The 22,634-nt window shown below is 40.1% G+C and overlaps 1 protein-coding gene across 10 annotated transcripts in view; it reads right to left on the bottom strand.

The window, feature by feature from the left end:
• Nucleotides 1-8,550: 8,550 nt before the first annotated feature.
• Nucleotides 8,551-22,634, bottom strand: part of LOC309611802 (uncharacterized protein) — a 198,837-nt gene continuing 184,753 nt past the window's right edge. For all 10 annotated transcript variants that reach the window (XR_014234745.1, XR_014234746.1, XR_014234747.1 and 7 more), the window contains one exon: nucleotides 8,551-22,000. The gene's annotated coding sequence lies outside the window, so the exon portion shown is untranslated. The remainder of the gene's footprint in view (nucleotides 22,001-22,634) is intronic.

The raw sequence follows: 22,634 nt of genomic DNA, 5'->3' as shown, positions 1-22,634 counted from the left end.
TGGTCACCTTATCTTTGATAAAGGAGGCAAGCATATACAGTGGAGAAAAGACAGCCTCTTCAATAAGTGGTGCTGGGAAAATTGGACAGGTACATGTAAAAGTATGAAATTAGAACACTCCCTGACACCATGCACAAAAATAAACTCAAAATGGATTAAAGACCTAAGTGTAAGGCCAGACACTATCAAACTCTTAGAGGAAAACATAGGCAGAACACTCTATGACATACATCACAGCAAGATTCTTTTTGACCCAGCTCCCAGAGAAATGGAAATAAGAACACAAATAAACAAATGGGACCTAATGAAACTTAAAAGCTTTTGCACAGCAAAGGAAACCATAAACAAGACCAAAAGACAACCCTCAGAATGGGAGAAAATATTTGCAAATGAAGCAACTGACAAAGGATTAATCTCCAAGATTTACAAGCAGCTCATGCAGCTCAATAACAAAAAAACAAACAACCCAATCCAAAAATGGGCAGAAGACCTAAATAGACATTTCTCCAAAGAAGATATACAGATGGCCTACAGACACATGAAAGAATGCTCAACATCATTAATCATTAGAGAAATGCAAATCAAAACTACAATGAGATATCATCTCACACCGGTCAGAATGGCCATCATCAAAAAATCTAGAAACAATAAATGCTGGAGAGGGTGTGGAGGAAAGGGAACACTCTTGCACTGTTGGTGGGAATGTAAATTGATACAGCCACTACGGAGAACAGTATGGAGGTTCCTTAAAAAACTACAAATAGAACTACCATACGACCCAGCAATCCCACTCCTGGGCATATACCCTGAGAAAACCATAGGTCAAAAAGAGTCATGTACCAAAATGTTCATTGCAGCTCTATTTACAATAGCCAGGACATGGAAGCAACCTAAATGTCCATCGACAGATGAATGGATAAAGAAGATGTGGCACATATATACAATGGAATATTACTCAGCCATAAAAAGAAATGAAATGGAGATATTTGTAATGAGGTGGATGGAGTTAGAGTCTGTCATACAGAGTGAAGTAAGTCAGAAAGAGAAAAACAAATACAGTATGCTAACACATATATACGGAATCTAAGGAAAAAAAAAAAAAAAGGCCACGAAGAACCTAGTGGCAAGACGGGAATAAAGACACAGACCTACTAGAGAATGGACTTGAGGATATGGGGAGGGGGTGGGGTGAGATGTGACAGGGTAAGAGAGTGTCATGGACATATATACACTACCAAATGTAAAATAGATAACTAGTGGGAAGCAGCCGCATAGCACAGGGAGATCAGCTCGGTGCTTTGTGACCACCTAGAGGGGTGGGATGGGGAGGGTGGGAGGGAGGGAGATGCAAGAGGGAAGAGAAATGGGAACATATTGTATATGTATAACTGATTCACTTTGTTATAAAGCAGAAGCTAACACACCATTGTAAGGCAATTATACTTCAATAAAGATGTTTAAAAAAAAAAAAGTATCCCTGAGTATTTCATTCTTTTTGATACCAGTGTAACTAGTATTGGTTTCTTAAGTTCATTTTGGGAATTTTCCTTGTGGTACAGGAATATTACTGGTTTTTGTATGTATTTTGGTTCCTGCAACTTTGCTGAACTTGCTTATAAGTTTGAGTAATTTGTGTTTGTGTGTTCCTTAGTGTTTTCTATATAAAATATTGTGTCATTTGCAAAGAGAGATAGTTTTCCTTCTTCTTTCCGATATCATGTCATTTATCTCTTTTTCTTGCCTAGTTGCCCTTGCTAGAACCTCCAGTACTGTGTTGAATAGAAGTGTTAAGAATGAGTATCCTTGTCTTGTTCCTGATTTTAAGGAGAAATCTTTCTGGTCATTAAGCATGATGTTAGCTGTGAGTTTTTTTTATAAATGCCGTTTATCAGGTTGAGGAACTTCTATTCCTGTTTTGTTGAGTGTTTTTATTATGGAAGGGTTTTGGGTTTTGCCATATGCTTTTTCTACGTATAATGAAATGATCCTATGTTTTCTTTATGAAGATGGTGTGTTACGTTGATTGATAATCATATATTGAACCAACTTTGCCTTCCTGGGATAAATTCCTCTTGGTTTTAATGTATAATCCCTCTTCTGTGTTGCTGGATTCAGTTTGCTAGTATTTTGTTGAGGATTTTCCTTCTATATTCATAAGGGGTATTGGTCTGTAGTTTTACTGTATCTTTGCCTTTTTTATCAGGGTAATAATCTCCTTATAGAAAGAATTGGGAAGTAATCCTTCTTCTCATTTTGTTTTGATGATGATGTTGTTTTTTGAGTTTGTGAATGGTTGTTGTTAATTCTACTTTAAATGTTTTTTAGAATTCACCAGTTTGGGCCTGGGCTTTTCTTTGGGGGGTGTTTTCTGATTACTGACTCAGCCTCTGTCCTTATTATAGGTTTGTTCAGATTTTCTATTTTTGCTTGAGTCAGTTTTGCTAGGTTGTTTTTCTAGGAATTTGTCTATTTCATCTGGGTTACCTAATTTGTTGACATGTGATTGTTCATAATATTCCCTTATGATCCTTTTTAATTTCTGTGTGATTGGTAGTAACATCCCCTGGTTCATTCTTAATGTAAATGATTTGAGTTTTCCCCTTTTTGCTTTTGGTGAATTCTAGCTAAAGATTTGTCCATTTTTGTTGACCTTTTCCAAGAACCAACTTTTGATTTCTTTGATTTTTCTCTTTTTTTGATTCTCTGATTCATTTATTTTCATTCTAATCTATATAATTTCCTTCATTTTGCCTGCTTTGGGTTTTATTTGGTCTTCTTTTTCTGGTTTCTTAAGGTTGAAGGTGAGGTTATAGTTTCGAAATCTTTCTTCTTTTAATATGGACATTTACAGATACAAATATCTGTAAGCTCTGCCTTCACTGCATCCCAAAGGTTTTGGGATGTTTTGCTTTCGTTTTCATTCATCTCAAAGTATTTTCTAATTGCCCTTGTGATTTCTTCTTTGAACATTGGTAGTTAAGAGTGTGTCATTTAATTTCTCTATATTTTTGAATTTCCCAAATTTCCTTATTGATTTCTAGTTTCATTCCATTGTGGTCAGAAAACATACTTTGTATAGTTTGTAAATATATTGTGACTTGTTTTATGGCCTAGCACATGGTCTCTCCTGGAGAACATTATTATGTTCCCTCAGAAGAATGTGTATTCTGCTTCTGTTGGTTGGAGTATTATGTATATGTCTTTAGGTCTAGTTGGATTATAGTGTTGTTCAAGCCTTCTATTTCCTTATTGGTCTGTCGAGTTTTTCTATCCATTTTGAAAGTGTACTATTGCAGTCTCCAGCTATTACTATTGAATTGTCTATGTCTCCCTTCATTTCTGTCAGTTTTTTTCCTTTGGTACCTGTCCTTGGTTTTCCAACACATGGCAGACATTCATTAATTTTTGGATGAAGTGTGTTAATTTGTCAACTACCTTTTAGTCTCCCTGTATTGTCCTAGCTTATCTTGGATCCATTTCATTAAGTCCATGTTCTTTTTAAATTTTCTCTAGAGTGAGAGTACAAATTCTTTATTGACTAAAATGGGTAAACCTTCTGGCAAAATAAATTCTTTCTCTTTCCCTTCTTTTTTTCCTTCCTTTCTTCCACTTGTTTCTTTATACATTTATTTATTTTATTTATTTATTTTTGGCTGCATTGGGCCTTCATTGCTGCGCCCAGGCTTTCTCTAGTTGTGGTGAGCGAGGGCTACTCTTCATTGTGGTGCGGGAGCTTCTCATTGCCGTGGCTCCTCTTGTTGTGGCGCACGGGCTCTAGGCACACAGGCTTCAGTAGTTGTGGCGCGTGAGCTCAGTAGTTGTGGCTCGCAGGCTCTAGAGCACAGGCTCAGTAATTCTGGCACCCTGGCTTTCTTGCTCCGCGGCATATGGGACCTTCCCAGACCAGGGCTCGAACCCGTGTCCCCTGCATTGGTAGGCGGATTCTTAACCACTGCGCCACCAGAGAAGCCCCCTTTCTTCCACTTTAATGCTATAGAATATTTTCATAAATCCTTCTCTTTTGTTTTCAGATGACCTTTGTCTCAAAACAGTTCTGTGGAAGCCATTTATTTGATCACAACCATTTATTTGATCACATTTGATGACCTTATTACCTATTTACAAGATACTGCTTGAGTCCCCTTCCTAGGACATGAACTTGAAGGCTCATTGTGTATGGCTTGTATTTCTTTTGCCCCTCAGAGTTTGGGAAAGGCAGAAAGATAGTAATTGATTCTAGGACTCTGGACAGCTACAGTAGGTGACATTTTTCTCTGCCATTGTTTTGAAACTCATAAATTGATGGCCACCTTATCAAGTGTGGAGGTGAGGAAAGTATCTTGTTCTATAGGACATGCCCTTGGGGTTTTGCTATTACACTACTGTAAAGTCACCTGGCAGCTGCTTTCATAGCATTGTCGTGTGGGCAGTGATATGGCTGAGGCCTTATTTTTTTCTAGCAAATCTTAGTAATAAAACTAAGACATTTAGACTTAAAAGGTTATTTCCCATCCCTTTTTCTGACTTCTTCCTGGCCAGAGTAGGCATACAGTGAACCATTCTGGCAAGGACATAAGGAGCTATTTTTTCACAGGGAACGTGTCTCCAATTGGGACATTTATCTTTCTCCTGGGCCACTTATTACCTCAGTCCCCTTTCTGAGATACCAGTGGGATATTTTGAATTGTTGACTCACCTTTTACCCTTCTGCTGTATGGTCCTTTGTGTAGGAAGAGCTTTGTGGTGGCTCCTTATATTTATTCCCAGTTGTTTCTTTAGACATTATTTCTGGGATTTTGTGGTGTGAGTTGAGTCTGTTCCCTAGATTCTGAATATTTTTTTACTTTTTTAATAAATTTGTTTATTTATGTAGTTAGTTATTTTGGCTGCGTTTGGGGCTTTGTGCACGGGCTTTCTCTGGTTGTGGCGAGTGGGGGTTACTCTTCGTTGTGGTGCGCAGGCTTCTCATTGTGGTGGCTTCTCTTGTTGTGGAGCACGGACTCTAGGCATGTGGGCTTCAGTAGTTGTGGCACATGGGCTCAGTAGCTGTGGCACACGGGCTTAGTTGCTCCACGGCATGTGGGATCTTCCCTGACCAGGGCTCGAACCCATGTCCCCTGCCTTGGCAGGCGGATTCTCAACCGCTGTGCCACCAGAGAAGCCCTATTTTTTTACTTTTTGATGTTTTTTGTTTGTGTCTTTCAGTTATGAAAGAAAAGGTTCATTAAGGTCTCTGTGCTGTCATATTTTCTAAAATCCATTATCTGTTTTCTCAGTTTTGTTTTCGCTCTCTCTTTTATATTCCATTTCTTCCTTTTCTGTAGGCTCCTTCCTCTCAGCTAGAACCATGCTTATGTCTCTCCTTATCATAGACTGGGGAGTGGAGGGCTTGCCTGTGGTTGATGCTTCTACCACTTTACATCTCTCTCTTCTCTTTATTACTAAATACTTTGGTCAAAAAAGATATTTTATTACTTTTGAGTATAAAAGTAAAAAGGTAACTAAATATAAAGAGTTTAGATAATATATAAAATATAAAGACCTTGGAAATCACCCATAATTCTCACCATCCTGAAATAGTCGTGATTAACATTACAGATAAGCTTCCAGGTTTATATTTTATGATTCACATACCTACTGCCTATCTTGGATCTATTTTATTAGGTCTGCAATCTAATGAAGCTAAATATCAAATGAAGAACTCCATGAGAGCATAAAATGAGAGCTTTATTAATGTTTAATTAAATGTTTACCAGTGTTTCTTACACTTTTATAAAACAGGCCGATTTCATACCAGTCTTCAAAATCATGTTCATATATGGAGAGAAACAACAGTCCAAAAAAATGAAATCATACTATGTATATGTATGAATACATATGTATGAATACATACTATGTATATGTATGAATACAATATATGTATTGTTTTGAAGCTCTGCACTTAGTATATCATAGACATCTTTCTATGCAGTAAATAAAGATTTATGTAGTCATTGTTAATAGCTTTATGGGTTCCATTGTATAAATATAATATTTAGTTAGTTCCTAATGACAGATATTTAAGTTTTTTTGGAATTTTTCTTTATCATAATCTGCACTTCGATGGGTAGTCTTGTTACATCTTTCTGAATTTTTCAATTTCCTTGAGAAACATTTCTAAACATGGAATTTCTGGGTTACCAAGTAGGCACATTAAAAATGTTTAAGCCACACTACTAAATTGTCCTTCTGAAATGTTGATTCAATTATTTGTTCACCAGTAATGTGCAATAATATTTTGGTCAATACCTGCCAACAGCATCCTTGTTAATACTTGCCACATTGGCCAGAAATATGGTATCTATCCTGATCCACGTTTCTTTAATCACATGGAGTTTTTAGTTTCTTTTGTGTGTTGATCGACCGTATTTCTTCTTTTTGGAACTGCCTATCTTATCTTTAACCCAGGTTTCCTTAGATATGCTAATGCTTTTTTCCCCCTGAACATGTGTACCCAGGACATGTACATTTGAGGGGTTAAGAGTGAATATAAGGGAATAAGTGCAACTGCCTGCTTGTTCTTCCCTTCTTCCTTTGATTACACCTACTCTTTCTTTGACTCATTCTTTCTGTGCCTCTCTCTGCTGTGTCTATGCAGGCTGTCCCCAGGCTCTATAGTTCATGCTTTTCTCTTATTACAGTGTCTTTGCACCCTGTCTGCTTCTGTGTTCTTTCTCTCTGCCTCTGTGCACCCGCATTCTGTGCACTTGTGCTCTCCTCCACCCCACCCCATGCTGTCTCTTGTCTCACTGTCTCTGCTGTGTAGCTCTCTTGTTCTTCTGCTTACTCCTTTTCTCCTCTCCTTCTCTCATGTTCTTGCTGTGTTTGTCTCTGTGCTCTTTCTCTCTCTCCTTCTTGTTTTTTCTTTCTTTCCCCCTCCCTTTCCCATCTTTTTCTCTCAATGTCTGGGTGTATACTGGGATCAAAGAAAAGGGATAGTTTACTACTGTCAGTACAAAAGAAGCCATATTTAACAGTTTTTGTTTACAGAGAAAAAGCTGAAGATGAATAATTTCTCTGTATTTTTGACCTCTCATTATTTCCAGTTGCCCACGTTTTCAGCAGTGGGGCAAATGAACAACACAAACTAACTACCAAACAAAGAGACCTCCATGAGAGAATAAAATGAGAGCTTTAGTAATATTTAATTAAATGTTTACCAGTGTTTCTTACATTTTTATAAAACAGGCTAATTTCGTATCACTCTTCACAATCACACATATATGGAGAGAAACAACAGTCCAAAGCAGTATCTTGGAACCCAAGGATACATTTCATTATATGCTAAGAGGTAAAAAGCAAGATATAATATTTACATGTATTTATACGACTGGATCAAAATTAAATATTAGCAGATTATTTTAAGATTATGGGATTATACTTTTTTTAAAAAAAATTTTTCATGTTTTTTTTTAAACAAGAAGCACATCTTTTCTACTATGAAACCATAAAAATTTCTTTGTGACATTAATTAAAAAGTGACCTCAGCCAGACTGATCAAACATAAAACGTTAGTTATGAGCTGGAAGAGAGAATTCTCAAGCTTTTCATTGTGTTCTAGTTTCTGCCTAAAGTACCTGTTTGAACCTCCAATCTAGTCATAACAAATCCTTCTAGAAGCAGAGCGAAAGCATAGAATTAGTACGCAGTTTCTATGCCAAGATAAAGTTAAAAAAATTTTTTTAACTTCAGCTGCCAAGAGTTGAGTTAAGTATACTCCTAGGTTCATGGCCTCTCTTTTTAAAATTTCATTCCCATATCCCATCCTCATTCCTGTCCTCCCGTCGGAACTGGCCTTGTTATGTAAATATCTTTTGGCTTACAAGAGTTCTTACAAAATATGTATTCTGTGTTGTCATGTATTTTCAATGTATATAAAAGGTATGTCATTACTTTTGTTATTTTCACTAAGCTTGTATTTTTAAGATTCATCACATTGCTATACACACGTCTAATTCAGGTTTCTGATCACTGCATAGTACTCCATGGAGTGCATCTACCAATCTACCTATGCACTTGCCCTGTAATGGACACCCAGGTCGCCGTCAATTCCCAACAAGGCAAAACACCAGCAGTGCACATCCTTGTCCATATTGCCTTATGGACCTTGTGAGACTACCTTTGTTGCACAGACCCAGAAGTGGAAATCTTGGATCATAAGCTATATGTATACTTAATTTTCTACATTAGTACCAAATTAATTTCCAGTCTATATTCCTACCTGCAATGCATGAAAATTCCTATACTTCCACCTTTCTGCCAATAATTTATAGTTTTTCCGGATTAGAAATACAAGTTTCTATACCATGGAAAGGTAGCGTTTTGGGGTCATTTCTAATTAAATGTTACTTGTCTTGAGAATCTACCCTATCTCCACTCTGTAATTTCCAAGGGAAGAAAGAGTCTTTCAGAGACTTCCAAAATTACTGCTGTGCTTTCAACCAGAGTGCATTCATATGTTCATCCAGACATAATTACAATATACAACGTGACAAAAGTACAAGAATGGGATATTTTCATTGTTTTTATCAGATTTTGACATATAACAGATAAAAGATATGGAAGATTTTAATAGCAATATTAAGAAGTTTGATTTAAAGTATCTATAGAAAACTTTATTCCCAAAACACAGCAGCCACAGTTGTTCCAAATGCCCACGGAATATTTACAAAAATTAACTGTACATTTAGGCAAAATGTTGATAAATCCGCAAAGTAGAACATTTCTAACTAAGCTTATATTCTCTAACCACAGTACAATAAGGTTGGAATTTAACAACTATAACTTTTTCCTTAAATAAACATTTTAAAACAGTCTAAGCTTTTGGGCTACAGGAGAACTAAAAATTGAGATTATAGAATTTTTTTCATTAATGACAGTAAAAGCACATATCCAAAACTTACGGGATGTGACTAAATCTATATTGAGAGGAAAATGTATAGCCTTCAATGATATTTTAGTTCAACAAACTCAACTAGGAAACAATTGAAATAAGCATTCTATAAATCAGTCCCCAGAATTGATCGATATAACCAAGATCTGGTTCTTTCAAAAAAAAAATAGACCAAATCTCTGGTTATTCTGACCATGAGAAAAGGATCAACACTAATAGTATGGAAGGGTATAACCACAGTCAAAGAAGTGTTTTTTTTAAAAAGATTACTGTATGCAACTTTAAGCTGATATATATATTTTTTTTTCCTTTTTTTTTTTTTTTTTAATATGAATGGCTGGATTTTATTTATTTATTTATTTTATTTTTTTGGCTGTGTTGGGTCTTCGTTTCTACGCGAGGGCTTTCTCTAGTTGTGGCAAGCGGGGGCCACTCTTCATCGCGGTGCGCGGGGTTTTCACTGTCGTGGCCTCTCTTGTTGCGGGGCACAGGCTCCAGACGCGCAGGCTCAGTAGTTGTGGCTCACGGGCCTAGTTGCTCCGCGGCATGTGGGATCCTCCCAGACCAGGGCTCGAACCCGTGTCCCCTGCATTGGCAGGCAGATTCTCAACCACTGCGCCACCAGGGAAGCCCTAGGCTGATATATTTTAAAACCGAAATTAGATGGGTGATTTTCTAAGAAAATATAAATTAACAGAGTTGACCAAGAAGTTTTAAATCCTAAGTAGATCATTAATAATAGAAATTTAAAAGACTGTCAGTAATCTGTAGACCTCCCCACCTCTAACTATGTGCCCTCCGGGAATTTTGTACAAATATATGTGCCCACCAAAAGTATGAGAGGATGTGTTTCTTCATTCCTTTGCCAACTATGGGTAGTATCAGTCTTTTTAATATTTGCTAATCTAATGTGTGAAAAAACTCATTGCTTTAAATTGCATTTTTTAAATATTAGGTTTCAGAGATTGCTCTTTACATTTCTTGTTTTGAGAATTAGCTGCTTATATCCTTTGCCCATTTTTCTCTGAAGAATTTTTCTTATTAATTCTTGAGCATTATTGATATTGTATTAATAGTGTAATAGCATTGTTGTGTACTCAACTTCTTTATTTCTTTTTTCCATGCTAAGAAAGATGTCCCCAACCACAAGATTATAAAAAAGTATTCTCCTTTTTTTTTTTTTTTTTTAATACTTATTTAGGGTGGAGGGCAATGCATTTAAACACTTAATCCACATGGAATTTATTTTGTGTGTCTAGATATAATTTTATTGCCAAATGTTTAGCTAATTGTCAGCAGAGATTTTTAAATAAGAAAGTGATATTCATCAATTAATTTATGAGAAGAAACTAAGCTGGACTCTCATCACTTGGACTTGGTAATTAATAGCCGTGGTTCTTTTGAAATTTCTACCCAAAGCAACTAAAATACTATGCAAACACCTTATCAAAATGGAGAGATTGGAAGAGGAAACTAATTCTGACTGAAATATGAAGGAGTTTTATTGATTAAAGTTGAAGTTAGATCAAAACATCCAAGTGAAACTATCTAAAAACATAGCTACGTATGACCTCATGAGTATGTCATGAGTGGAATAAAGATTTTAGAGCCATCCATGTAAAAAAGGTGATCATAATCCTCACAAATACTAAAGCTAAGAGGAAAGATTTCAGAGAATGCAGAGAAGCAGAGAGTGAGAGGGTCACTTCCAGACCATAATTTTTCAAACCTGATAGAAAATCCTTTGGGACTTAAGTCATCTAGCTCTACCACCCTCTACAAGATTTTAATGATCATTTGCTAACCTTCCAGTTTTTCCTGTATATTGAGGGCTTTAGCTCTTGATTTTCTTTCTTTTCTACCCCAAACCCAGCCACTATCTGGGAACCTTACCATCCTGTTAGTTTCTTGACCTCGGTTCTAATGACAAGTACTTCCATTACATTTTAACTCTACAGTCTCATGGCCTGGAATTTTGGCATTATTCAGATTCGTTATGTCTCTGCAATCTTTACTCATTCATGTATGAAAAGAAATTTTCTGAGGACCATTCTGCAGGCGCAATGCATTTTTGATTTGAGGGGGAGGATATATTAGAGTTATCATCTACCATACTTGCAGAAGTAATTGACCAGTTCTGATTTTCTGATGGTGACTACTAGACAGTTATCACCTTAGTTCCTGCTTTTAGAAGTTCTAATCTTGCCTTTCAGAATTAAATCTACGTCAAAATGTTATTTTGGGGGCAGACGAGCTAGTACGTTTTCGTACTGAAACGCCAGTTGCCAGTTTGAACGGTGCATATCTAAAAACTTTTCACAAGAAAAGACTGTCTTTTGGTGCCATCGACTGTATTTCTAATTTTGACTCTGTCTTATCAATGTGTATCTCTGGTCCTAAACTTTAGTGGTTATAAATAAATGAGCATAAACCCATTTTTCTGAAAGAAAAGCATCTTTCAGCAGGCACCTTGCCGGCAGAAGGTCAGCAATAACAATCTTCATACATGAAGAATAGCTGTATAAGGTGATGTAAGAAAATACAGCCTTTTTCCTATATTAGAGATGTTTTCCTAAGTTCAGTTTCCACCTAAAAAGTCATTATTTAATTGAAAAGCTTTTCTTTTTCCCCCCCTGGGTCTCTATGATGGTTTGTCTGATCAATGAACACGGGAATGAATTTCACCTAGATTTTAATTAAACTAAAAAGTACTACAAAAAGCCTGAAACATCTCTGAGATGGTGGCAGTTACTTTTTCCCCAGTTGTAATAAGGCATTAACAGGTGAGTTTACTCTCACAATAATAGAAATTATAACAGAAGAAGCCAGCCAGTGTGTATCTCCTTTCAAGACTCTCTGCAACAGAAAGCTTAAATCATGGTAGCTGATAATGTGAGTTGACTTGTAGTCACTTCAATCTTTATGCGTAAGCCCAGTTGCAGAGAACAGAGTGGGTTGATTCACATCCAGGCGCTAAGGGATGATGAGATCATTAGAGGAAATGCCTGAGACTCTCCCACGGACTAAGGAAAGTGGATTGTTGTGGTTTACCGACGGCATCTGTAAATGAATTCAGCAACAGTTCTATGTTCTATCCCATGGTGGGTCCTCAGCACAAATTGTCACACACAGTGCAGACCTGTGAATTGTGGTTATTGATTGAATCTGTGGAAGTCAAATTAGCGTGACGGCACGGTTCTGACGGTTTGCACTTAGTGCTAGCCGTAGTGTGTGTAGCACTGCACCAAACGTACAATACCCAGCGCCCACATTTTTGTTGGGACTGTCCACTGTTAAATGGAAATGACGCTGTTGGTCACCTTCCATTGTTCTTGTACCCCTGATTCAGTAACAGAAGATGTAAGAACAGAGAGCCCGAGAAGCTTTTTTCTCCAAATAAGGCTTCATAATCGACATGTATTTTAGTTTGCGTACATGAATAAACACATTGTTATAGCTTTCTTGAGATCCTTAACATACCATAAAAGTCACCTATTTAAAGCGTACAGTTAAGTGTGTTTCAGTGTATTCACCGAGCTGTGCAACCGTCACCCCAGTTTAATTTTAAGACATTTTCAACACCTACCATAAACACCCTATGTACATTAGCAGTCACTCATTTCTCCCAATCTCCCACCCCTGCCCCAGCCCCTGCCCCGGCTGTGGTTACTAATCTGCTTTCTGTCTCTATAGATTTCATTATTCTGGACATTTCATGTAAATGGAATCATACAACATGTGATCTTTTGTGACTGGCTTCTTTCACTTAATATTTTCAGAGTTCATCTACACTGTAGCATGTATTCATTCCTTTTTATGGCCAAATCATATTCCACTGTATGAATGCACATATTTCACTTATCTATTCATCAGTTACTGGACATTTGCATTTCTTCCACTGCTTGGCTACTATTAACAAAGCTGCTGTGAACATCCATGTACAAGTTTTTGTGTGGACGTATTTTACATTTCTTTTGGGCATATGCCGATGAATGGATATACTCTGGATAATACAGTTAACTCTATATTTAACCATTTGGGGAACTACCAGACTGTTATGCAAAGTATTGTTACCATTTTGCATTCCTAGCAGCAATGTATGAAGGTTCCCATTTCTCCACATCCTTGAAAACACTTGTTGGCGTCTGTCCTTTTGATTTTCACCATCCTAGAGGGCTAACTAGATACATTTTGTTGAGAAAGAATTTATTTTTAGACTATTTTCTATTTTTAAATGTTTACCGTTTTATAGGCAGGAATGAACTTAATCAGAAAGATTGAAACTAGAAGCAGAAACACACACACCAAGGCTCCTCCCTCATTTAATCAGATGTAAACGTGTGTGCTTTACACCCAGCGGTGCATACCATGTCCTCTGGAAGTGCCAGAGGTTCTCAGACTCGTTCTCGGAAGGGACCGTCAACACTTCCGCTGCCTCTGCTCCACAGGGTGCTCCAGCCTCTGCTTCAACAGCTCCACCACTCACTTGCCGCTCATTGGCAACTTGTTCCATTTGTCTAAGGCTCCAGCTGGCAAAGGTTTTAAAACTTAAAAAGATCCAAAATCTGCCTGTACTAGATTTCCTGGCTCTGCTTCCAGTTCTGCTCTCTGAAGGCACAAAAGAGACCTAATCTTCTACCTCTCAGGTCCCCACTTCCTTCCCTGAAGTATTTTCCCTCAGGTCTTCACTCTTTGAACCGTTTCTCACAGGTCATCCTTTCTACTCCCCTTTCCTAAGTTGACAGCTTCTGGGTCTATTTGTTGACATCCTGTTTTTAAGCATGTCCCTTTGAACTAAGCATGTTGTGCTTCAGATGGTGACAGAGGATTTATCATCTTCCTTTCTGTAAGCTAGAACATTTCTATGGCCTAACATATGTTTTACTCCTATTGAACTCACCAAAGCCATTAAACCTTTATTGCCACACTCTTCCTTGTAAGTTTTTGTTTTGTTTATTCTCATTTCTTAAACTGACAATACATGGTACAAAATTAAAAATATAGAAAGGAGTATTTGATACAGTGTCTTCCCTCTCCCGTTTCCCAGGCACCCATCTTTCCTTTCCAGAGCTACTCAGTGTGACTTGTTCTGGCATATCTTTACAGAGATTTTTAAAACACTTTATAGAAGTTTAATTTACATACCATAAAATACATCCATTTTAAGTATACAATTCAATTATTTTTAGTAAATTTACAGAGCTGTGCAATCATCACCACAATCCAGTTTTAGAACACTTCTGTTACCCAGAAAAGTCCCTTATACCTGTTTGCAATCAATCCACATTCCCAGCCCCAGACAACCTCCAATCTGCCTTTTTCCTTTTCTGCACATTTCATGTAAATAGAATTATATAATATCTAGTCTTTGCATCTAGCTTCTTAGCATGATGTTTTCAAGATTCATCCTTGTTATAGTGTGTACCAGTACTCCTTTTTATTGCTGGTTAGTATTCCATTGTATGGCTCTACCACATTTTGTTTATCCAGTTGCCAGTTGTTGGACATTTGGATTGTTTCATTTTTTTTTTTTTTTTCCGGATAACGTGAATCATGCTGCTATGAACATTTTTGTAAAAGTTTTTCTGTGGACATAGGTTTTCATTTCTTTTGCATATATACGCAGGACTGGAATTGCTGGGTCATATGGTAAGTTTATGTTTAGCTTTTAAGAAAATGCCAAAGTGCAAGCCCCACAAACAGCAAGAAAGTTGAAGAATGAGGTCAGCATTCAAAAATGGGGTCAAATCTACAGCTGGGAAGTGGTGTACAGACAGGTAGAATTTAGATCCTGAGCCTTTAATAAGCACTACCTTCGCTCAGTGCTCTCTGTTTTTAGACTCTATATGAGAACACCTAGGGCTTCCCTGGTGGCGCCGTGGTTAAGAATCCGCCTGCCAAGGCAGGGGACACGGGTTCGAGGCCTGGTCAGGGAAGATCCCAGATGCAGTGGAGCGACTAAGCGCATGTGCCACAGCTACTGAGCCTGCATTCTAGAGCCCGGGAGCCACAACTACTGAAGCCCATGCGCCTAGAGCCCATACTCCGCAACAAGAGAAGCCACTGCGATGAGAAACCCGCACACCGCAACCAAGAGTAGCCCCCGCTAGCCGCAACTAGAGAAAGCCCGTGCACAGCAATGAAGACCCAGTGCAGCCAAAAAAATTAATACATAAAATAAATAAGTTCAAAAAATAAATAAACAAATTAAAAAAAAAAAACAGAACACCTAATGCAGGTGGGAAGGTGGGAGGGACACTGTAAAGGTCATCTATGCTACATGTACAAGAACCCCGAGAGCACACCAATAGGTACCACATTTTTCACTGCTGTAGCCGATCATTCCCCCTGTACTACCACACTGTAGCATTCCCTTCCCTGATCTACTGCTACAGTCTCTTTGGAAGGTGTTTCAGAACTCTTGTTATGAGAGTGCCAGTTGAACTGTCCTCACTTCCTTCATTTATACCAGGATTGAAGACCTTGTGGTCCGAGATCCTGTCCAGAGAGCAAGCAGGCTAAGACTCTGTCTTTGTTGATGTATTTCATCAGAAAGGGCTCTACCCCCTCTCCTAGTTCATGGTGTGAAGTGTTCTTAGCCTCTCAGGAAAGTGGGGAGAATTGGAAAGACTCTACATGAGAATGCTAGGCTTTGTAAAACACTTTAGTTTTTTAAGAATAAGACTCATTTTGTATTGGACTTATAACAATCCTATGAAATACAAAGAAAGCCAAGAATCAGTGACATGAAATGATCACCAGTAAGAACTACAACAGTCACCGCTTATCTCGTAGCACAGGGCATTGTCCATGATCCTTAAGAAGAGTTACTAGAAATGCCTCGCCCATCCTGCCCCTAAACACCAACACAGCAATCATGTACCTTGAACGGTACATGATTGCTGTGTTGGAGTTTAGCGGGAGCATCTCACTTACCAGGGACTGGACTTTTACCTTGATTCCTTTGTAGTGACGGAGACATCCCTGGTGATGAAAAATTCCCTGGGATTGCAACCTCCAAGCCAGACATTTTGTGTGACACAAACTCAAGAACTCCCCAAGTCCTGCAGTAGCAGAAACAGTCACATATTTGAGAGTAACCCAGCATCTGAACTTGGGGACATTTCAGTGACAGCTCCAGTCCAGAGTGCCAGGCGTCTCCTGGCCCTGCCTCCAGCTCCAAGCCAGGGACAAATAGAGAGTAAGCACGTGGATGATATTAAAACCAAGCTTTCAAAGATTCTGGATGCCTAACACATCCCAAAAGAAAACCAAGATCCTCCACTACTCCCTTTAGGAATCCCTGATATTCACCAGCCGCTGGCCTGCACCGATCCCCTCAGCCAAGAGGAGCAGCCTGGTTCTGAAAATGCTGATCTGGGAAAGAACAGCCTGAGTCGTGAGGACCTAGGGACACTCGAAAATGGGATCGAATCCAGCAGTGGTCTTGCAGACATTACTACACTGGCGGAGGATATTCACCTTCCCCAGCTCTTTAGTTCTTTGAAAGATCTTGATCAATCCCAAGGTCCCAACGGGATCAAAGCCAAAGATGCCAGAGCCTTTAAGGTGAATCAGGTGCAGGAAAAGCCAAGTGTCATAAAGGTTCCCTCTGATCAACCCAGGAAGAACAAACAGAAAGCCTCTGAGCCTATCAGTGGCGCTCCCAAGGCCAAAATCCAGCCAAAGAATCCAGAGTGCCTGTTAGGGGGAGAAGTGGTTACATGCCACGCTGCAGTCAGTGACAGGGCTCCTGTGAACACGGCCAAGCACTCTCAAGGCAAACCTCAGAAAGCTGCATCCAGAAAGATCAGCAAAACTAAGAGCCACGGGCAGGAAAAGACCAAAAGGACCAGAGGAAGAAACAAGGCTGAAGAGAACAAGCAGTCAGGGAACAAAGTCAAGGCAGAAGAGAAGCCAACAATTCCCGAGACGAAGCGAAAAAAACACCAAACTGAGCTTTAAAAAGCCTCGAACCTCCCTAGGCATGCGCATGCTGGAGTCTGTGAAGGTTCTTCATGCGCTGGGGAAGAAGGATGATAAGAAAACTGGGCTCTCTTCCTGTCGGCTCTTGGGAAATTCAAGCAACCCCAAAGACCCCCAGCCATCCAGCCATGGCGGCATACCCCACATGAGGGTAAGAGTGCTGAGAAAACTCAAGTCGAAGCCCAGAAACCAGTCAGCAGTGCTGAAACAGAGTGTCTATCCTCATCCCAGTATGAGCGGCCTCCTCCTGGGAAGGTCAAGTTGATACCTCTGCCTTTTTCTGCCTGGGACAAGCCTCAAGCTCGACCCGCTCCTCGGAGGCCACAGTCTCTGGCCTCACATCGGCCTGCTGGGGCTTACCGTGCCCAGCCTGGTTCTACTGACTCAGCTCAACCTGCTGCAGTCAATTCATCCCAGCCAGTTCCTGCCTCTCTGCCAGGTCCCGCCAAACCAGCTCAGCCAACTGTGACCAACCCAACCCAACCGGCTTGGACCAACCATACCCAGCCTCGTGTCCCCTCAGTCTGCTGCTCTTAGGCCTGCACCCTACAAAACTTCATCTGGCGCTTCTCTCCAGCGGGAAGCCTGTTCCCCCTGCTGTGACTAAGCGCCAGTCCCCATCCAAGCTCCAAACCCAACTTCTATGCCAAGACTTCAGCAAGCAACGAGTTCCATGGAGGGAACCCAACGTGCCTGAGCCAGTCATGTCAAAGCCCATCGAACAAGAGCAGAGGCCAGAGCGAGAGGCCATGAAGAGGCGGGCTCAACAACGTGAGAATGCTGCCAGATACACCTCTTCGGGGAAGCTGCAATTTTTCACTGAGAGGGAAAAAGAAATGGAAATTGCTGTCTACTACGGATACGTCAAGTGAGAGCTGCTAGGATTCTTGGTGCCACCTTGGCTACCAGCTGTTCTTCCATACATAGGTAAGATAGGTATAGAACTGAATAAGTAAATGGAATACAATTAATAGATGAGTAATAAACCTTAAGAATTTTGAGATGCTGCTAACTGGGGCGTGAGAAAGGAAGGACTGAAAGTTGGATGGGAGAATGAAGGAAAGGGGTAAAAACTGAGCAAAGAGGAAGGAACTTGGCCCAGGGCTAGGAAGGCCAAAAGAGACGTATGGATTTAGGAAAGGAAGCAGGAGTGAGGATGAAATGGCAGAAGTAAAAAGCAGGGTCAGAGGTCTGGGTTGAAAGAACACAATTGGAGTAGAGTTGAAGGTGACAGAAGATGAGTCTAGGTTTACTAGGAGAAATAGAAAAAGTCTCTCGGGGACGCTGGCCTTAAGTCTCACAACCACCAGATAGGTATTTCAGAAAACAAGAGGTTCAGGACACATCTCTGAAAGGTCTGAGTTGCCTTATTCAGGTGTGACTATAGTGGGGGAATAGGGAAATCTACCAGAGAAGTGGCTAGGGCTCAGAGTTATCCTAGGGGCAGCTGACGACAGGGGCAGAGCCAAGGGAACTGCTGCATCAGGAGGCCCACGAATAGGGCCTGGTATGTAAATCACGATGTACTCAACACCTAAGCACGAGGGGAGCGAATGCGCTCTTCAGTTAACCTTGGCAAAGACAGGCAAGGCCGGTATTCCTGTGCCACTTCACTTACAGAGGTGCAGCAAAGGGCTGAGGTCACATCCCATGTGGAGGTACAAGGACTCAATTTGAGGCCCAAATGCCTCTGAAGTCCTCTGTATTTGCAGATGCCCGTAGGCGGCCAACCTGGCTTTCAGAGCACAGCATCCTGAGGTTACTGGTGGACGAGATCAAACTTCTGCACGCGCCTAAATATTAACTTGAGGGGCTTCCTCCATTGAGCAGGGCACGTGCCGCCTTTTGTAAACATCACCATCTACTGAAACGCATGAGAAAAAATCCGACGGAAGCGTCCACTCTCACGGGTGAGAGTGGTGGGGGCACGCGCACTGGGCAGCAGCTCCAACAGCCACAGGACGCAGGCGCCCAGGGGTTCAGAGGCTCCCTGGGAGGCCTCGTGGGGCAGCTCGAGGGAGTGACGATGGGAGAGAGCGGCAGGGCTGGGCGTGAAAAGGAATGCAGTGGGGAGAAGGGAGAGATGGAGACAGTGGATAGTGACTATGGGAAAATGGGCAATTTTCATTTTCAAAATTATTTTTTTGAGATGTCATTCACATGCCATAAAATTCACCTTCTGAAACTGCAAATTCAGTGTCATTTAGTACATCCACAAGCCTATGCAACCATCACCGGCATCTAACCCATCACGTTTTCATCACCCCAAAAAGAAGCCCCCTTAAGCATCAGCAGGCACTCTTCATCCCCTCTTCCTTCAGCCCTGGCAACCATTAATTTGCTTTCTGTTGCTATGGTTTTGCCTTTTCTGGACATTTCATGAAATAATACAAATGTGACCGCTGTCTCTGGCTTCTTTCACTTAGCATAATGTTTTCAAGTTCGTCCATGTTGTAGCATGTGTTAGTACTTCATTCCTTTTTATGGCTGTATAATATTTCACATATCCACCACATTTAAAAAAATCCATTCATCCACTGATGGGCATTTGGGTTTTTTTCACTAATAATGTCCATTTTTTGAGAGTTTATTCTGTGCCAGGCAGCACCAGGCTGAGTTACTGACCTTACTTCACAGATTAAGAGGCTTGGAGAGTGTGAAGAGTTTGCCCTAGATTAAGAGCTAGCAATTGGGGGAACTGGGGTTTGAACTCAGGCAAACTTCAGAGGTAATAGATTCACATGACAGAACACTAGAAAAGGTACACAAGGGTATTCAATGAAAAGTGACCCTTTTCCCCACGTTCCCCAGCCACACATTTCCCTCCTCAGAGACATCTGCTTTGGCCGTGCTGTGGATCCTTCCAGAGAAATATTTATACCCCAACATTTATGTATCACAACTTATTGACTAATCTGTCCCACTGATTTGAAATGTCACTTTTATGGTATAACAGATTCTTATACGTATATATATATTTTAATGTATTTATTTATTTATTTTTGGCTGCTTTGGGTCTTTGTTGCTGTGCGCAGGCTTTCTCTAGTTGCGGCAAGCGGGCTTCTCATTGCGGTGGCTCCTCGTGTTGCCGAGCACGGGCTCTAGGCGCGTGGGCTTCAGTAGTTGTGGCACACAGGCTCAGTAGTTGTGTCTCACGGGCTTAGCTTCTCCATGGCATGTGGGATCTTCCTGGGCCAGGGATCGAACCCATATCCCCTGCATTGGCAGGAGGATTTTTAACCACTGCACCACCAGGAAAGCCCCTTATACGTATTTATATTTCTCTTTTCAGAGCTGTCCTGACTCTTTCTTGCCTATCTGTTATGTTTGCCATTTCTCTAAAATTCTTTTTATCTTCTTTTTGATTTAAAAAAATTTTTTCCTCTTCTTGTTTGTTTCTCTTAAGGCATTATCCATTATGTTCATTCACTCGTATTATTTTATTTAATTTATTTAATTAATTAACTTATTTATTTTTGGAGGTGTCGGGTATTAGTTGCAGCACGTGGGCTCTTTGTTGCAGTGCGTGGGCTCTTCCTTGCGGCTCGTGGGCTCTCCAGTTGTGGCGCGTGGGCTCCAGAGCACGTGGGCTCAGTAGTTGCGGCGTGCGGGCTTAGTTGCCCTGCAGCATGTGGGATCTCAGTTCCCCAACCAGGGACCGAACCTGCATCCCCTGCACTGCAAGGTGGATTCTTAACCACTGGACAACCAGGGAAGTCCCCACTCTTGTATTATTTTAAATTTAGTCCTCATTTCTGAAACTTTTTTCTTTTATTTTGAATTCTGTCTTGAGTTCTATCATCTTACCTAATTCTGGTTTATGCTGTTCTTTCATCTTTTTTTTATTATGGTAAAATATACATAAAACAAAATTTATTATTTCAACCATTTTCAAGTATACAATTCAGTGACATTAAATACATTCACAATGCTGTGCAACCATCACCACTGTGCAAATTCAAAATAATTATGTCAAAAGATTGAGCAGGACATCAGAAAGATGGAGGCAGCAGCATAGCTTCTGAATCTCTCCAAACCCTTTCATGGAAGAAGATCAACTAAAACCAAACACCCATAGGTGGCATTTATCAGCATTTACCATTTCCAGAACTTTTCCACCATCCCAAACAGAGACTCTATAGCCACTAAACAATAACTTCCCATTCCCTCCTCGATCCATGTTCTTTCATCTTTCGCATTGTTTTTCCTAACATCTTTTAGCCCACTTTGAAATAATAGGTTACAGTTTTGATCTGTTTTGTGGACCTGTCTTTTCCAACTTGATTTTATTGTCTGAAGACATGCTATTCTGCTCCTTATTCTCTTTTTTCTTACACTACCTCTGTACGGGATTTGATCCCAATCCTTTTCTGTTACTGATTTTTGGATGAAAAAAGTTTTACAGCACTTTGAAAAGGTGGTGCGAGGCCATGTGGAAACATGTTCTTCATGGCTGTTTCATCAATGCTTCACTTATACTGCTTTGGAATAACTGTTTTCCAGGAGGCATAAACCAGTGGGCTTTACCATTGGACAGAGTGCAGAGAAAGGACCCCACGAAAGCTGATCACCTTAGCAGAAATGACTTAGTTATGATTTCACCCAAGATTGGTCACAAACCAGCCTGGGAAACTCAAGGCACCAGAGACAAGGCATAATGCCATCTTTCCTTCTCTCTGCCTCAGCTCTCAAGGATTGGTCACCTCCATGTTATTAGTAACTATTATTTGGTTTCTGTTCATAATTACTATCAGGAGACACAGCACTTAGGGGCCTAATTACACTGCCTAGCTACGCACCATTCTTCTTCATCTTGGCTTCCTGTCCACCAGCAGGAACCTGATTTAGTTTTGTTCTCCCTTCACCACAGCCCAGTAATTTTTGTGCATGACTCTCAGTCTCACCAGAATCTGTATCTCTCACTCTGCCCCAACATTCCACCCCATCATTCGCTCCCTGAAGTGTACTCTAGAAATTTCGGTCAACTGGATATTTTACCACTGTTCACCATCTCTTATGAAACCAGAAGACGAGCAGCTTTCTTATGGAATGACGGAGAACTTGTAAAGATAAAACACCAGTCTGCAGGAGAAAGGGAAGAAGAGAATGATGGAAATCGTTTCTGCAAAACTAGTTTTACATTACGTTTTGTTTGTTCCTGGTAAAGAAACTGAAATCTTCTAAACATTAAAAAAAAAATCTAAACCACTAAAGTCAATAATACAGGAATATAACTTTTGAAAAAAAGTTCTTTGGCTGCGCAGCATGTGGGATCTTAGCTCCCCAACCAGGGGTTGAACCCACGCCTGCTGCATTGGAAGCGCAGAGTCTTCACCACGGGACCACCAGGGAAGTCCCAGGAATATCACTTTTAAAGGAGAAGTTATAAACCCCTTGGTTCTATGAACTGGAGATTTTTAGTAAGAAGTCATGTATTTTAAATGACTTGGAGCTTTAAAGGAAGGAAGGAAGGAAGGGAGGAAGGAAAGAAGGAAGGAAGAAAAAGGGACTTCCTTGGTGGGGCAGTGGATATAATATCAAAAGTAAATTAATTAATTAAATAAATTTTAAAAAGAAAAAAAAAATGCTGAAATCCACTGACTAATTATTCAGGCTATTATATCTTGCTATTTCCAGATACATCCCTTTATAAACTTTTGGTAAAAGGTTATCGTATGTCAGAACAAATGAATTACAGACTTTTCTATTTTTCCAA

This window comes from Balaenoptera borealis (genome assembly GCF_965194805.1).
Source record: "Balaenoptera borealis genome assembly, chromosome: 15".
NCBI lineage: Eukaryota > Metazoa > Chordata > Mammalia > Artiodactyla > Balaenopteridae > Balaenoptera > Balaenoptera borealis.
The sequence above is the reverse complement of the archived record's forward strand: the minus strand, read 5'-3'. Positions and strand labels throughout refer to the sequence as shown.